Raw genomic sequence first — 13151 nt, forward strand, 5'->3', positions numbered from 1 at the left:
CCAGGCGAGGTAGTTATTTTCTAGACCACGGAGAGAGAGACACGCAAACTGCAAATGTACAGCAGGCATTGTCAGGGTCGGGATGGAACCCACGACCTCCTTATCCAGGGCCGGATTAAGATTTTGTAGGCCAGTGGGCTATAAGTACTGTGAGGCCCCCGGTAATGTTTTCAAAAGGAAAACAAAATTAAAGAAATATAACATTTATTTTTTACAAGGCTAACAACAAATAAAATTCAGCATTCACATATTAAATAACTTTTCACTTCATCTCTGGAGGTCCTCCAGTTGGCGGAGGCACCTGGGCTGCAAGCCCTCAGGCCCATACCTTAATCCGGTCCTGCTTGAATACCGAGGGAGGTCGTTAACATATCACCGTGGAGAGAGAGACGCAAATTCCAAATATACAGCAGGCATCGTTAGGGTCGGGATGGAATCCACGACCTCCTGTATACCGGGCGAGGTAGTTAACATCTCCTAGCCACCGTGGCGATAGGACATGACAGGGTTACATTCAGGCTATTATTGTGTGGCCATAGCTTTCCGGTGCATTGCGAAAACACACAAAGATCCACCAGAATGGATCACAGCGTTTCACGTGTCGCCCACCGTTGCTGTCAGCCGCGGGCAAGTGACGCAAAATTTGGGGACGTCACGTGGGGTTATTGAAACGGGCAGGTCTGCGCGTTCACACGACACGCGATGCACGCGGGCATTGAGCGATCGGTTTCTTTCACGTGTACGCCTACCGCATTCAGCGACGCGAAAGGGAACCGTTGACGGTAACCGTGAGCTTGAATCCCTTGACGTCAACAACGACGACGTCACCGAGATTGATGTCTGCTCAAAGTCTCCAGCTCCGGACATGGCATCATCATCATGATCGCCGTCATTATCATCATCTTATCGTTATAACATGTTTTAATGTGTACGCGAGATGATAGTGGTTGAGATAAAAAGTGGTGTTATTAAAAGTGGTGGTGGTGGTGTAGTTATGGTGACAGTTAGGAGGGCAGGTGGAAGGGGTTGGGTAGTGATGGGGGCTGGGGTAGTGATGGGCTTTGGGGTAGTGATAAAGTGTAGGGGTAGTGATAGCAGTTGGGGTGGTGATAGGGTAGTGATAGGGGTAATGATAGGGGTAGTGATAGGGATAGGGGGGGTATCAGGGGTTGTGATAAGAGTTGGGGTGGTGATAGGGGTAGTGATAGGGGCAGTGCTGGGGGTAGTGAATGGGGTAGTGATGGGGGTAGTGATAGGGGTAGTGATAGGGGTAGTGATAGGGGTAGTGGTAGGGGTAGTGGTAGTGATAGGGGTAGTGATGGGGGTAGTGATAAGGGTAGTGATAGGGGTGGTGATAGAGGTAGTGATAGGGGTAGTGATAGGGGTAGTGGTAGGGGTAGTTATAGGGGTAGTGATAGGGGTAGTGGTGGGGGTAGTGATAGTGGTAGTGATAGAGGTAGTGGTAGGCGTAGTGATAGGGGTAGTGGTAGTGATAGGGGTAGTGGTAGTGATAGGGGTAGTGGTAGGGGTAGTGATAGGGGTAGTGGTAGGGGTAGTGATATGAGAAATCATAGGGGTAGTGATAGGGGTAGTGGTAGGGGTAGTGATAGGGGTAGTGGTAGGGGTAGTGATATGAGAAATCATAGGGGTAGTGATAGGGGTAGTGGTAGGGGTAGTTATAGGGGTAGTGATAGGGGTAGTGGTAGTGACAGGGGTAGTGATGGGGGTAGTGATATGGGTAGTGATAGGGGTATGGGTAGTGATAGGGATAATGATAGGGGTGGTGATAGAGGTAGTGGTAGGGGTAGTGATAGGGGTAGTGATAGGGGAAATGATAGGGGTAGTGATAGGGGTAGTGATAGGGGTGGTGATAGAGGTAGTGATAGTGGTAGGGGTAGTGATAGGGGTAGTGGTAGGGGTAGTGATAGGGGTAGTGATAGAGGTAGTGGTAGGCATAGTGATAGGGGTAGTGGTAGTGATAGGGGTAGTGCTTGGGGTAGTGGTAGTGATAGGGGTAGTGATAGTGGTAAGGGTAGTGAGAGGGGTAGTGATAGGGGTAGAGGTAGTGATAGGGGTTGTGATAGGGGTGGTGATAGAGGTAGTGATAGTGGTAGGGGTAGTGATAGGGGTAGTAGTAGGGGTAATGGTAGTGATAGTGTAAGAGGTAGTGATAGTGGTAGGGGTAGTGATAGGGGTAGTGGTAGGGGTAATGATAGGGGTAGTGATAGGAGTAGTGATAAGGGTAGTGATAGGGGTGGTGATAGAGGTAGTGATAGTGGTAGGGGTAGTGATAGGGGTAGTGGTAGTGATAGGCGTAGTGATAGGGGTAGTGATAGGGGTGGTGATAGAGGTAGTGATAGTAATAGGAGTAGTGATTGGAGTAATGATAGGGGTAGTGATAGTGGTAGTGATAGGGGGTAGTGATAATGGGTAGTAATAGAGGCAGTGATAGGGGTAGTGATAGAGGTTGGGTCGGCCTGGTCAATACCAGGCGTCAGGGTCACGATCGAACCCTATCCTCTTGCATATCAGGCGACGAAGATAACATCACGCAACTGCTTTTATGGCTTTCCTGCCATAGCTTAAAATAAACGTGGCAGGTATTGGCTCAAACATCCCTACGCTGAAAACTTAGTTGCAAATGACTCAATTGAGATTTTATGCAGCTGCAACATTGCCCTCTTAACTGTGCATAACCGGCTTCGTCCATGTACACGTGTGATTTCATGGGGTGGGACGGTGGGTAACAGGCGTAATGCAAGTCTGACCTGAGTTAGGACTTTGTTACAATGCTCCATGGAGACCGAATTTGGTGTTCAAGCCACAACTCTGTAATTTCGGGGAAGTGAATAGAATGTTAAATACGACGCTAATATATAAAATGTCAATAAGAGGACGCGGACGCGGAGTGAATGGAACATAATCCATTGTGAGCCCTTAGCAACATCAGGTGGTGTCTATAGAGACTCTGGGTGTGCGGTGGTGTCTCGGTTAAAACGCTGCTCGACTACTCCGGTCTCCCGGGTTAGACTTCCTGCCACCGTCAACACCAATGACAATTATATCTGACCCGGTTCTGGGCCTCCCCTCTAGGTCGATTGAGCATTGAGTACCTGGTGGAGCGTGTGAATGTCACTACTGGGGAGACAAAGGTGGCTAACAGCTCTTGCGGGAACAGGCTGTGAAAGGCCACGCGTCAGAAATGTATTGGACACGAGCCCCCACCCCCCAGTTTATGTCACGCACTAGTGCTTTTTATTGTCTTCAGGAGGCACCGAGAAACATCACTACCCTGCTCACACTCCACACTCCACAGCCCCTGTGTATCACCAACTGAGACGAGGCCCATCCTGCCCACTCACCCTCCATTGCCACTGTGTCTCACCAACTCCTGTGTCTCACCAACTGAGACGAGGCCTATCCTGCCCACTCACCATCCATTGCCACTGTGTCTCACCAACTCCTGTGTCTCACCAACTGAGATGAGGCCTATCCTGCCCACTCACCATCCATTGTCACTGTGTCTCACCAACTCCTGTGTCTCACCAACTGAGACGAGGCCTATCCTGCCCACTCACCCTCCATTGCCCTGTGTCTCACCAACTGGGATGAGGCCTATCCTGCCCACTCACCATCCATTGCCCTGTGTCTCACCAACTGAGATGAGGCCTATCCTGCCCACTCACCATCCATTGCCCTGTGTCTCACCAACTGAGACGAGGCCCATCCTGCCAACTCACCCTGCACAGCCACTGTGTCTCACCAACTGAGACGAGGCCTATCCTTAGAGATTTGAAGCTTTCGTGACTGCAAGGATTCATACTCTTTGATTTTTTTCATAATCATATCCATATTCCCAGTCTGTTACCCCCTGCTTCACACACTACCATCACCATTACTACACGGTATCTTCAGCTTGCGCAATTTACCCCCCCGGCAGCATAACAAAAGGCTGCGTAATCTTAGCTTCCTCATCTAATTCCGCCCCCGGCATCACAAAGCTTTAGTTTGAACTCCGTACGTTGCGCCCACCCCGTTCCTCACATCGCCCACACACTCACCATGGCCCCTCCCCTCCCTCCATCCCCCGCGACTATATAATACCTCCTCACAACCATTTCTTAGACACACTTAAGCGGTTGTGCTTTCGCTACTGAAGAAGGACGCTTGTGTTGCGCCCGAAACGTCGTGATTTAATTTAGTTGTTTTCATTTATTTTATTTTATTTTTTACCTAGGTGCCTATCCTGCCCACTCACCCTCCATTGCCCCTGTGTATCACCAACTGAGACGAGGCCTATCCTGCCCACTCACCCTCCATCGCTGACGATTAACTGCATGTCCCTGCAGACGTTGTCGTACTGATGCCTTGCCGTGTGGAGATGCCCTACGGCGGGCGGTTGCGTGCGAGTTGCATTGTTGGTGCCTTGTGTCGGTGCCGAGACTAAGTACTGTTATTTGCGGTGTTATTGTGTTCCCAGTTCGATTTGAGTTCTCGAATGGTTACACGCAAAGTACATTGGAGAAGAGATCTATGGTCCTCTGCCAAATTTCCTCGCAAGCACGCACCAAGGCCAATCCATTCCACTGCATGACACCGTCACTTTTTGTCTCAATACATATTCAAGAAATGTAACTCACATTTCTCTTAATCATTATTATGAATTATATATCTTTGCGTACCTGCTCCCCGTAGCACGTTTGTTACGCATCTTGTCTGTCCATGTAATGTGTAACATCCTCATCCTTGCTACAAACCACATATCTGTTACTGCTAAGTTGTCTTCTTTGGAATCGCCCGGCTTTCACATTCGTACAGGAGACCATGATATATGTAGCACTGGAGCAGTGTTATTATCGTTTCTGTTGTCATTTACAATCTCACTTTTAAAATATAGATCAAATGTTTTAATATATATTGCCAGCGCTATCGTCATGTTCTTCCTGTGATATTTGAACGCGTAACCTTTCGACGCTTCAGTCTTAATTTTGGGTGCATACGTGCGTGCGCGTGTACGTGTGTGTTGAGTGTTGGGGGCACATTCGGGCACAGGTGGTGCATCGGCCAGTCATCTTCACGTGGCCTCAACGTGCACCTAGCCTGGCACAAGCGCCATGGTGACGTCACCGCCAGTTAGTGGCGAATGGCGAGTGTTGTTGTGTGAGTGTATCTAAGGGGTAGTGGAATGGTTATTGCTGCAACATATCCCGCAGTTGTTCTGCGCACTCGCTTTGTTGCCTGTGGAAATGTCAATACCCCCCCCCCCCCCCCCCATTGAATAATTTGCAGTGACACGGTGTGGCAGGGGAGCGGGCAGAGTGCACGTTACCCCAGAGTGCACGTTACTCTAGACACTTCTGTTTCGTAGGCCTTCAGTGATAACTCTCCACAGTTGCTGCTGCTGCTGCCCCATGTAGTAGAAAACACAGTGGCGGTGGACAGATGTCGTTACTGACACGTTCATTATTTCATCTGCCCCCTAGTTCGATGGGAGCGTGCTGTGTGCCCCAGATACGCCGATTTCATTTGAAACACTGTCTGTCCTTGCTATATAAATATATGTATTCCAGAAGATGTATTGGTTACATTGTTTGTTTATCATACGTATAAACAAACATGGGTCACTTTTTTTCGGAGGCCCTTTGAGTTTGCGTAGGCTCTAGGCACAGTAACTACTGTGGTCTATTGGATCATACGGCCCTGCGTGACCCCCCCCCCCGCCTCCGACTCAGCCCAACTCCCCGAGCGACTCACAATAGGGCAACGTATGCCTTCAACGAAAACCATTGTTGTTGCTCATGGCAGGCACCCACACGTCACCATCGCTTTCTCCTTCACGCTCTGGCAATCTCTAAACCGGCGCAGTCGACCCTCTGACCTACAGTGTCAGTAACAACCCCCGTCGTCTGGCCTTCAGGGTTCATCCCTTCAGTGAACTGTCGATGCATCAGGCGCCTTTCTGCGCGTGTGTGGAAAGTTTGCGCGTTCTCTTTCCCCTCCTGCTCCGCGTGGATTTGCCTACAGAAATCCAGAGTGAACAAGAGAGCAGCAAATCCTTTTTTTGAGGAGCAGTTTCTATGAAGTGCCAAGCAAACAAAAACCATAAAGAGATTGAATCAGAACGCAGAGGGCCACGTTTAGTAAGCCGGTTGAACCCGATGTCGCGTTCGAGAATCTTGGAAACGACTAGCGGCGGCGGGGCAGTAGTTGCCTGTGGTCAGTTTCATCAAGGGATGTGTGGGGGCCGACGCCCGCCTCCCCGCTCCCTGCAAGCGGGCGGGGTGGGTCATCTACCCCCTCTACTCCTCCCTCCTCCTCGTCGGCTGCCTCACGCCGGGCCCCCGCCAATCAGGTAATCGCCTCCCCCGCGCCAGCACCCTCTCTGAGGGACATGGCTGATTGGCTGGCTCACCACCACCCGGGGTTATCTCGCACACGCCCACGTACACCACCACAAAAGCGAACGCGGAGGCGTGCACGCGTGCATCCCTGCAGGCGCGTATTTTGCAAACACGCGCGTAACCACGAGCGCCCCTATAGACGCTTATTCCGCACAAAGGTTAGCGCGCGCACCCCCCGGGTGGTTAAGCCCGAATCTGTAGCACACAAATGTTAATGCTAAAGGGCTGGATGAATATGCACGCGCACCTCCGGGTGGCTAAGCCCCAATCCGCTTGCACACAACGGCTAGCGTTAAAGGGCTACGCGAATTTGCACGCACGCCTCGCCGTAAATGCTATCGCCGATGTGTAAACATGCTGTGTAAACGCCGGCGATGGAGTTTATTGCACCCTGCCCCCACCCTAATTACTCGCACGAGGCACACTGCAGGCGCTCGTTTTTCACACATGGACATGTCAACACGCGCGCACCTCGCGTGCCTCACGCACATGCTCAAATTACCAGCACCGCTCCGAGGTTCCACCCACACACACACAAATCACACTGCACCGATCCTCTGAACTAAAGTTTATTACCAGCGCAAATACACACTACCTGGGGGGGGCGGGGGGATATTTCGCGAGAAGAGCTTAGCCTAACTCTGCCTATGAACCCAGTTGCTCAAGTGTCCTACCACGTACCTCGAAGCTGGACTCACGGCGTCGCACGGATGCTGTGAGAGTCGGAGGGAGAAGGACAAGAGAAGACTTGACCTATCACTGTCTCACTGGCATCACACGGATGCTGTGAGTGGCTCGAAGAGGCAGGATGGCAGGGAGAAGGTCTTGACGGGCCAGAGGTTGAAGACAACTTAACTAATCGTCCCGGGGCTCCTACCTTTTGTTCTCTAAACTTCAAAGGCCCAGGGGGACGTCGCGGCACACAGCCAATCATGCGCCTACCTTTCGATTTAAAACGGATGCCCCGCCCTTACCTGTAGTGTTATTTTCCGATATGCCTCGACCCATTGTCTACGCGCCCGCCCTCCCCCTTCCGGATTCAGCCGGTTTGGTCGCTGTTGCCGTCCCGCGGAATATACCTCCGTGGGGGGTCCAGGGCTTTCCCTTCCCCCTCCCCATCTGCGCCGCCCGCATGCTGTTTCCCCCCTGGCCCCTCCCCCCATGCTGTGAGCGTTCTCATTGCGGTTAGCCCGGTGAGTTTCTGTGCGCCCATACAATTTTAAGCCAATTTAGGGGGACTGCAATGTAACCTGTCCTGTGGGGGTCGGCCAATCTTCTAGTGACGGGAAACCGTGGGACTCTCCCTCTAGGGGCCCTTGGGATTAAAACCCGATGTGCCAGGCAATCCCCTGCCAGGACACTACGTGGGTGCACTGCATGCGGGTGTGTGTTTAGTGCGGGGGCCGGGAGGGAATCGTGGCGCTAGCGGAGTTGATCCACGGTCGTGGCACCACAGATGTTTGGTTGGTAAGGATGGAGTGAAAGCATTCATTACGAATGCACGAGGAATCGTTCAGGGAGAGAAACACTGATAATTATTATTATTTGAGCAATGTAGCTGAGAGAGCCAAGGTAGATAGACGGAGTAAAATACGCGACGTTGGATAAGGATTAATTTTGGAGAGTGATTTTTGTATTGTGTTGGTAGTGCCAGCCACTGTCACAGGCGTGCTGCTGGGAGCCTACAACCTCCCTCGTGGGCCAGAGTGCATACGGCACGCGGGCAGGCCCTACGGGGTGTTATCCTGGAAACAGGATGGCAAGCGGGTCCGAACAGGGGGCTCGGAAACACGTGACGGGGAGCCCCTCAGCAAGTGGCGAGAAAAAAAGCATCTTTGAATGTAAGTCTATGGGAACACTCTGGGCGATTCTCAGCCAGAGTGAAATCGCCCAAAAAGAGGTGGTACTCCACAGAACGTGACATGACGCTGATTGGACTATATCCAGAGGCACAGTAACGGCTCGCGTAACTCTGTGGTTCAATGACATTGGTGGTGCGTCGCCCAATCGCACTAATGAAGAAACCGCCCCTGTCCTAAATATGTTTCCGGTTTGCTCAAGTTTTATATACACTCTAGATTTGAAGTTGTCGTGACTGCAAGGATCCATACTCTTGGTTCTTTCGGTAAAGTCACGTCGGTAAAGAAAAGAACAAATAAAAATAAAATAAAAATAAAAGATAAAAATAAATAATCACGACGTTTAGATTGCAACACAAGCAATCGTCATCAGGTGTGAACACCACAGCAAGAAAATGTATACTAAAGTGCGAGAGATGCCAGGAGGCTATATAAGTCAGAGGGGGGTGGGGGGAGGGGAACGGAGAGGGGGATAGGGAGCAAGGGAGGGTGCCTCGTGGGACGCCAGGGACTGGGAACGCGAAACTGAACGGGTGGGGGGGGGGAGTAGGATGGGCCAGAAGCGAGAGGCCGAGTGAGCTAGAGATGTGCGGGAAGGAAAACGTCTATTATACCGAGTTAATTGCATCCCCAGCGTTTAGCAGTACTGCTATTTCGCTTTGGGTGCCCTCATTGGTTTTGGCCGTAGCGGCCGCGTCGCTCTCCTTTTTCCCTCCCCGTGCATCTCGAGCTACCTCGGCCTCTCGCTTCTGGCCCCGCCTACTTCCCCCCCCCACCCGCCCATTTTCGCGTTCCCAGTCCTTGGCGTCCACGAGGCGCCCTCGCTTGCTGCATATCCCCCCCCCTCCGTTTCCCCCCCTCTTTGACTTATAGTGAAGGAGTGTAGACTACAGTGGGTTTACTATATGGTCCATAGTTTGGGTTGCATGGCCATAGTCTCCGTACGGTGGCTTGTGTCTTTAAATGGGATGTATTGGCGGTACACCGGTGCAGTATAACACACCGGTCCTCATAGAACAGTCTAAAAGAAAAATTTGAATGGAGCAAACCTGTTCATTAGTCTTTAAATGATCCTGTCGCGAAGTTTAACGCCATTCGAAGGTGTATTGAGTTGACTGAGACTTGTGTGGTGCCACATCAACGGAGCAACTCTGCCGGCGCTGCTACCCCCTCGCAACCCCCCACACGAACACACACACATACCCCCACGTAGGGCCTCGTGGGAGGGTCACTTGACACCAGGGGCGGTTTCTTCATTAGGGCGATTGGGCGACGCACCACCAATGTCATTCAACCACAGAGTCACGCTAGCCGTCACTGTCAGCCTCTGGATATAGTCCAATCAGCGTCATGTCACGTTCTGTGGAGTACCGCCTCTTTTTGGGCGATTTCACTACGGCTGAGAATCGCCCCGAGTGGCCCCATAGACTTACATTGAAAGATGTTTTTTTCGAACGGGGGCGCTCCAATGCATTCTCTATGGCTTCCGGGAGGGCATGCACTAACGTGCTTACGTCATCATACGTGCTAACGTCATCATACGTAAGCACGTTTCATCCAACAATATAATTTATCGCTACCTAGTAGAATCTTTAATAAAATAAACTTGAGTGGTTTGTTTTAATAGTGAGTATATAAACAAACAAGATGTATTGTAAGAGTCACTTTATTTTTCATTAATATTAAAGAAGTGAAGTTGCCTTTACATGCTTAAGCTGTTAATTTATGCATTGCATGGGTGGACCTTATCCTTATCAATCATCCAGACATTTACCCCCCCTGAGAGATTTTGCAGGAGCCGCCACTGCTTGACACCCTGGGTTTTCACCCGAGAACCCCCCTCGTGGGGATGTCTCACGGTTTCCCAGTGCCCAGAGTTTGGCCGACCCCTCCCCCCAGGCCGAGTTACATCGCGGTCCCCGTGAATTGGCTTAAAATTGCATGGCCACGGCGAGCTCACCGAGCAACCGCAATGAGAACACACCGAACACAGGGGGGATAGGGCCGTGGGGAGAGCAAAACACCAAACGAGCTGGCTAAAGCTAAAACAAGCACGGCAACGCGAGAGGGATGGGCGAGCACGTGGATGACGGCTAGGACGCGCTAGGCGACGCCGTGCCACGCAGGTGGTGGGCAGGGCATCGGTTGAGTATTGAAAGATAGGCGCCCCGATTGGCTGGGAGGGTAACAGAACTTGGCCAGGATTTTTTTGAATTGGGAAGGGATAAAAGGAGGGAACAGGAGACACGTTAGGTCAGTTCTCCTCGAGTCAGCGAGCGAGGCAGTCGGACTCCCAGCCGCTCGGAGCGTCCGAGAGACGCTGCCGAGTGCCGCTGCAACCCGACCCCAGGCAGAGACCGAGGGACACGGTGAGTACGTCTGCGAGGTGAGAAGTAGCGTAAAGATTTACCTAGGGTTTTTTTTTGCTCCGGGCCACGCAGGGCTTCTCTTCAGGTACCCCATTAATATACTTTAGCAGAGCAACGACGCCGCGTGGTTTCTGTGTGTATGGAGAGAGCGTCAGCGTGGTGTGGGTCCGTGCATACGTGTGAAGCGCGCGGGTAATCAGTCCTAAAACGATCGTTGACGTTCACGTGCGTGCGATCGCGGGCGTATTTACCTAGTGCATGATTGAACAGCGGATTAACGCGCGTATATGACCATCGACGGCGTTTGCACCGGGGATTAACGCGCGAATATTGTCATCAATAGTTCGCCGTGGTGCTCGTGCGCGTGGCTACACGGCGCGCTTCACGCGGTGTGTCCGCATAGCGATGATAACGCTCCACGGTACGACGCGTGAATATTACCTAGTATTTTGAGCGTGGGGGCGCTTGAGGTTGCGCGCCGGAGTAGTCCATTGCCTACGTCCTCGTTCGGGGCAGCAGCCGCGCTATTTTTAGCGCGAGCCGTGGTAAGCGACGTGGACCGGCACGGGCACGCGCGTGCACACCGCCATCTCCGCATTGGTGGTGGGTTACGTGAGGAGTGTGTGGGTTAACCCGAGGTGGTGAGGAGCCAGCCACGAGCCATGTCCCACAGGGAGGATGCTGGTGCGAAGAGGCCGATCACTCGATCGGCGGCAGCCCGGCGCAAAGGAGAGGAGGTCCAAGGGGTAGAGGTGGAGGGGGGGCATCAGCCCGCAGACTTGCTAAAAAAGGTCAACATTGACCTATGATTGGGTTTCGTTGAATCGAGGAACCGTCCGACCAATTTTAGGGCGCGACAAGTCGAATCTGCCTTTAGGGCATGGAGCAGCTCATCGTCATCAGGCAGGTTGCTGCAACACGGCAACAGATTGTGAAGCTTCGTGTTCAGCCACTCGTTATAACATTCTGTCTTCCGACTGCTTCTTCTTCGTCTTGTCTCTTGTCTCACCTACACGATCTTTTCCCAATATTTTGCGCAGGTCACTGCTCCTGATGTTGGATTTGGCCACATTTTTGAGGAGTAGCATCGTGGTTGCTGCAGGGCACCTCAGATGATGGTCCATGGTTTGCTTCTCCCGACCACTTCGACATCACGAGAACCGATGTTGACGCAACACCTCTTTAGCAAAAGAGCTTCTAGCAGCTTAATGGGCTTGACTCGGGAAATACGATTATTGTGACTCTGAAGGCACGAATATTGCTGCATTTCCCTCTGTAGCCCCGCAGCCCGATGACCATCTGTTTGTGCATGGTGGCTGCCCCGTGCACGACCGTATGATCCAATTGGCCACAGTAGGCACTGTGCCTAGGGCCGACTCACCGAGCCACCCACCCACTCATTACCCACTCGCCCACCCACCAGAGCCATATTATCCAATAGGCCAGCGGTCCCCAACCTTTTTGGCACCAGGGACCGGTTTCGTGGAAGGCAATTTTTTCACGGACCGGGGGGGGGGTCATCATTGGGTCTTTCCCCCTTTTCAAAGAAGCTCTCCAGCGACGTTTGTTTTTTACTCATTTTGGCTACTAGGGGTTAGAGCTTGTGGGCTTACTAAAACTGTGACTGAGACAAGTGCGCAGTTCGGGAAAGAGGCGAGGATGGAAGTGGTAAATAAAATCACGGGCAGGCCACGCGCGAACTCACCGCTCACCTCCTGCTGTGCGGCCCGGTTCCGAACAGGCCACGAACCAGCACCGGTCCGCGGCCCGAGGGTTGGGGACCCCTGCAATAGGCCACAGTTGGCACTGTGGCGAGAGCCTACAAAAACAAAAGGTCCTACGAAAAAAAAATTGTGACCATGTCTGTTTTTTTATGATAAAAAGAAACATGTAACCAACATATATTCTTGAAGACATTCGTCTAGCAAGGATAGGCACAGTGTTTATACAAAGAGGCGGGGTCATATCGATGTAAATAGTTTTTTTGGTCCATAAGGTGAGAGAAATTAACACGGAAGATGAACCTTTCGAAAAATTTTCATTGCAAAATTTGCAAATAACGTATTCAAATGGTGTTTGTTCGCACAATCAAGTGAGTGACAGCGGCGGTAATAGTAGCATGGGGCAGCAGTGCCAACTGTCGAAAGTTATCACTTTGAAGGCCTACGAAACAGAAGTGCATAGGACCTACAATAACCTTAATCCGTCATGGCCCCTGGTGTTTGTTATTAATTTTCCACTTGTTTCACCCGTGAGAGCCTCGCCGAGTCTCGGGAAATCGTTTTCAGAAGGGTCTTCCTAGGTTTTCACAGTATGTGGCGATGTTGCAATGTGTAACCCCCCCACCCACCCCATTGATTCATATCCAGTTACTCTCTTTGTGCTTTCAGCATTGGGATGTTTGACCAATCAGTAAAATGTGTTGATATCACAAGCCCATGCGAGCAACTATCCAATCAAATGGTATCCAAAGGTCCTCATCCAGCAGTTTGATTGACAAACGGGTCGTGTGTTTAGTGTCA

The sequence above is a fragment of the Lethenteron reissneri genome, chromosome 62 (assembly GCF_015708825.2).
Source record: "Lethenteron reissneri isolate LAM-NWPU_2019-01 chromosome 62, ASM1570882v1, whole genome shotgun sequence".
Classification (NCBI taxonomy): domain Eukaryota; kingdom Metazoa; phylum Chordata; class Hyperoartia; order Petromyzontiformes; family Petromyzontidae; genus Lethenteron; species Lethenteron reissneri.